Raw genomic sequence first — 5,401 nt, forward strand, 5'->3', positions numbered from 1 at the left:
CTGAAAGGGCCAGTAAATATCTTCAACAAAATTATAGAAGAAAACTTCCCAAACCTAAAGAAAGAGATGCCCATGAACATACAAGAAGCCTAAAGAACTCCAAATAGACTGGACCAGAAAAGAAATTCCTCCCAACACATAATTATCAGAACAACAAATGCAGTAAATAAAGATAGAATATTAAAAGCATTGAAGACATAAGTTCAAGTAACATATAACAGCAGACCTATCAGAATTATACCAGACTTTTCACCAGAGACTATGAAAGCCAGAAGATCTTGGACAGAAGTCATACAGACCCTAAGAGAACACAAATGCCAGGCCAGGCTACTATACCTAGCAAAACTCTCAATTACCATAGATGGAGTAACCAAAGTATTCCATGACAAAACAAAATTCACGCAACATTTTCCCCCAAAACCAGCTCTTCAAAGGATAATAAAGGGAAAGCACCAATACAAGGGTGGAAATTAGGCCCTAGAAAAAGCAGGAAAGTACCCAAGTAACTAAATGTGTCTGCAACCATATAGAAGGATCAACAATATGAACTATCCAGTGCTCCCAGAGCTGTGTCTCTAGTTGCATATGTAGTAGAGGATGGTCTAGTTGGCCATCAATGGGAGGAGAGGCCCTTGGTATTTCGAAGGTCATATGCCCCAGTACAGGGGAATGCCAGGGCCAGGAAGCACGAGTGGGTGGGTTGGGGAGGATGGTTGGGGGAGGGTATGGTGGGCTTTGGAGATACCATTTGAAATGTAAATGAAGAAAATATCTCATAAAAATACCTTAAAAAAAGGATAAGCTAATACAAGTGAAAAATCTGTCCAACCTGGACTAAGCACAGTGCATTTCTCTAGAAGAGGAACTTCCTCTTCTTCAGGAGGAAGGAGTGATGAGAGAGATCTTCACAAATCACTGCAACAAGATGGGCTAATGATGTCATATGATGACAAAACTGTATCAGGCCTTGGAGCATCGACGAATACTGGAAGTAGAAAGCTTCAAGACAGACATTAAGGTTCTCCAATAGAAGCTGAAAGATCTGGAACAAATGCTCTATAAGGCAAACATGAACACTCATGGAAATCAGGACCTGGCTATGCTGTATGAAGTCCATGATAGCAATAGAAGAAACCATAAGATACAAGGAGAACTGAAGAACCTCATCTCTAAAGTGTTTGATCTGTAGAATGAGTTTAGGCTGTGTTGATGTCTCCTTTCAGGGTTGGCTTCTGGAAATCTGAGACAAAGTTACCTCTTCCCAGATAGTAGAGATGGAGTTGTCCAGAGTAGTGGCATCAATTTTAATAAAGATGGTGTTAAGAGCATGAAAACTCATACCTAAAATCTCAGCACTTGGGAATATGAGGCAGAACTGCCACAAATTCATGGTAGAGACAGGTGGATCTGTGATTTATGGTCAGCCTGGTCTTCAATAGTGACTTCTAGACCATCCAAGGCTACTTAATGAGGTACTTAATTACTTCCAAAAAACAAAAATAAAACATCAAAACCACAGAGGAAGGAAGAAAAGCATTGGCAAATCTGACACTTGGAAAGCTGTCCTGGCAGAATTGAAACTGTGGTCTGAGTTACTTGGAGACTTTCCTACTTTTCTTTTATATATTGATGTGCTTTACTGTGTTTTTCACTGATGGGATGTAGCTTATCTGGTGAAGTGCTTGTCAAGCATGCAGAAAAGCCCTATCAGTAGCACCTCCTAAAGCTTGGTTTGGTGGCCCACCTGTAGTCAGCACTGGAGAGAGGTGTGTGTAGGAGAATCTGAAATTCTCATTCACTCTTAGCTATATGGTGAGTTCCAGGCTTGCCTGGGATACATAAGTGCCAGGAACCTACTGGCCTGGTCCAGTGGAGTCATAGAGTAGGACTCTGGTGCTGGCTTTAAAGTCTGAGGGTCTTGGGGCTTTCTTGATAATTTCTAAAAAAGTCCTAAAACTTCCTTGCTCTTTCTGGGGGTAAAAAACTTCTGGCTTAGGCCATTAACAGCTGTAGCCTAACAGAGGATGATAAAGCAATGCAGCCTTTGTTCTATCTCAGCAGGAACTGCTGAGCTCTAACTTTCAGCCTGCTAGTCAGAAGTCACAGGAAGAGAAGACATGTAGAGAAGTGATTATAGAGTTTATTACGAAGTTGTAAAAAGTTTCCTATGAAAGCTATCTAAGGGGAAAAGCAGAAAGATCCTAAGCCAGGAAAGGGAAAAATTCTCTAAGTGGCGAAAGGGAAAAGATTCTAGTCTAAGTGGAGAAAGGTAAAAAAAATTCTCCTCTATTGATTTCACCATCTCTTTGCCCTCAGTACTTATACATCTTTCAGAATACCTGATCACATGTTACAAAGTTCATCACAAGTTCTCAAAAAAGTCAAATCATAAATTGAAACAGAAGTTTACAATAGCGAATGTTTACATGCTTATCAATTAAGAGTAATTATCTCGCTAAACATCCATCACCTGTCTCAGCTTCAAAGCTTCACTGAAGGTTCAAAACCGTAACTAAGTTATTAGTGAAGTTTTGTATAGTTAAACCCAGTTAATACTTTATCTTCTGTCCTAACACCTATAATAAATCATTAGTTTCTCTCTCTCTCTCTCTCTCTCTCTCTCTCTCTCTCTCTCTCTCTCTCTCTCTCGTTTTTTGAGACAGGGTTTCTCTGTGTAGCCCTGACTGTAATGGAACTCACTCTGTGGACCAGGCTGGCCCCAAACTCAGAAATTCGCCTGCCTCTGCCTCCAGAGTGCTGGGATTAAAGGCATGTGCCACCACGCCCAGCTCGTTAGTTCTCTTTTTAATGACCTTTGGTTAATTGTTTTATTACAACCTCTTGGAATGTGCTCTGGGTAGGAGAAAGTCTGGTTACCATCTAAGAGCAATTATCTGGTGACACTTGGGAGACTGACAGAGTTCTCATTGCAGCTTTGACTACCAGAAATGGACATCGTAGCAGTGCCATTAATAAAAGAGCTTAATAATCACAGATATAATTTTAGGAATTAGCCGGGAGTGGTGGCACACGCCTTTAATCCCAGCACTTGGGAGGCAGAGGCAGGCAGATTTCTGAGTTCGAGGCTAGTCTGGTCTCGAAAAACCAATAATAATAAATAATAATAATAATAATTTTAGAAATTCTTATAAGACCATCAGTAAGACTTAAGTCATCTATTTTTCTATATAACATCACTACAAGCTAGTACATCTTCATGGATCTGCTGAGATCTGCTCCAAAGGGGTATGCTTCTACTCAGTGATTGTTATGAAAGAGGAAAATTACTGAACACCTGAACTTTTCCTGAACTCTCTTACCCCTCCCATCCGGAGACTGTTCCCGGAGCACTCCTGAACTTTTTACCCCAAGGTACCCCCTCCCAATTGGAAACTGCTCCAGGAACATTTTTTAGATAAGGGGTCTCCTGGAACAAACCTAGTCCTACCCCTCCTAACTGAAGACTGTTCCAAGAACATTTTTGAGATAGGGGCCTCCTGGTACTACCCCAGAATGTTCCAATAGATCNAGTACATTGCCAAAATATAGGACACGACCCCTTGGTTATGTAAAGNCCCTTGGCAGAACACCTTAGTGACGCAAATTTGTACTTTCACTGCCCTGCTCCCCCCTTACCCTTCTCCCATAAAAGCCTGTGAAAAGTTTGGGCCAATTGCCGAATCTCCTCTGCACCTTGCTGGCTGCATGAGTTTCGACCCCAGATATCTGGTATATGTGCTTTTTGTATGCTTTCTTGTCGTTGCTGTATTAAATCTTACTCTCTATACATCTTAAGTTCGGTCTCAGTGTCTTCTTGGGTGCGCAGCTGTCCCGAGGCTTGAGTAAGTGCCTCCCTTTGGGAGTTTTGGAGTCTTTCATTTATATATATTTAATAATTACAGGAAAAGCATATTAATAGCAGAATCTTTCCCAAAATGTGTCCCTCACAGCTTTGCTTAATCAGGGCTCACCTGTTGCAGATTATATAATAATCTTAGGCAGGCCACTTCAGGATGATCTCTTGCTAGTTATTAGCTTGTCCCATTATGGCTCCTGACACATAAGGCCATATCTAAAAATGAAAACAGGAAATTAACAAACAAGAAGATAAACACTTAGGGTGAGCTGTTTTGTTGACTTTAGCTAAGTGTCAGCAGGAGAACGTGTTTCCTGGAGGACCAAAATCATTCACTGAAATGCCTTCCTACTCAGCAATTACATACAGCAATTACTTGCCCGTAAGTAAAATTGGTCAACAAGAAAAGGGTGCTTCTTTACATACAGTGGGAAAATCCAAAATGATAATTTATGTGAAAAAGTTTTGACATTTTATCAATATTTTAAAAATTATTCGAATTTAGTATTTTCAATAAAATGTTAGTTTCTTTTGAGAAGTCAGGTATAATTCTGATAAGTCTGCCCTTATATGTTACTTGCCCCTTTCCCTTACAGTTTGTAATATTCTTTTTTGGTTCTATATATTTAGTGTTTTGATTATTATGTGATGGGAGGTTTTTCTTTTCAGGCCCAAACTATGTGATGTTCTGTAGGCTTCTTGTATGTCTGTGGCAGTCCCTTTCTTTAGGTTAGGTTAGGGTTTCTTCTATGATTTTCTAGAAGATGTTTTCAGAAATTGAGGAAATCCAAAAAACCAACAGATCCTACTACAAAAGTCTATACTCAACAAAACTGGAAAATATGAGTGAAATGGACGAATTTCTAGACAGATACAAGGTATCAAAGTTAAATGAGGATCAGATAAATGATCTACACAAGCCAATATTCCCTAAACTAATAGAGAGAGTCCTTAATAGTCTCCCAACCAAAAAAAAGCCCAGGATCAGATGGGTTTGTTGCAGAGTCCTATCAGACCTTCAAAGAATACCTAATACCAATACTCCTCACACTATTACACAAAATAGAAACAGAAGGTACTCCACCCAATTCTTTCTATGAAGCCACAATTACTCTGATACGGAAACCCCACAAAGATCCATAAAGAAAGTTCCTTGATCCACTTAGATTAGAGCTTTGTACAAGGAGATAAGAATGGATCAATTCCCATTCTTCTACATGATAACCGCCTGTTGTGCCAGCACAATTTGTTGAAAATACTGTCTTTTTTCCACTGGATGGTTTCAGCTCCCTTGTCACAGATCAAATGACCATAGGTGTGTGGGTTCATTTGCAGTTCTTCAATTATATTCCATTGGTCTACCTATCTGTCATTGTACCAGTACCATGCAGTTTTTATCACAATTGCTCTGTAGTACAGGTTTAGGTCAGGCATGGTGTGATGGTTTGTATATTCTTGGACCAGGGAGTAGCACCATTTGGAGCTGTGGCCTTGTTGGAATAGGCGTGACCCGGTTGGAGTAGGTGTGTCACTGTGGGTGTGGGC

The 5,401-nt window shown here is 40.2% G+C and overlaps 1 pseudogene; it reads left to right on the plus strand.

The window, feature by feature from the left end:
- Positions 1-1,210, plus strand: part of LOC110287935 — a 3,037-nt pseudogene extending 1,827 nt beyond the window's left edge.
- The last annotated feature ends 4,191 nt before the right edge of the window (positions 1,211-5,401 follow it).

Source organism: Mus caroli, unplaced genomic scaffold (genome assembly GCF_900094665.2).
Source record: "Mus caroli unplaced genomic scaffold, CAROLI_EIJ_v1.1 scaffold_12888_1, whole genome shotgun sequence".
Lineage (NCBI taxonomy): Eukaryota > Metazoa > Chordata > Mammalia > Rodentia > Muridae > Mus > Mus caroli.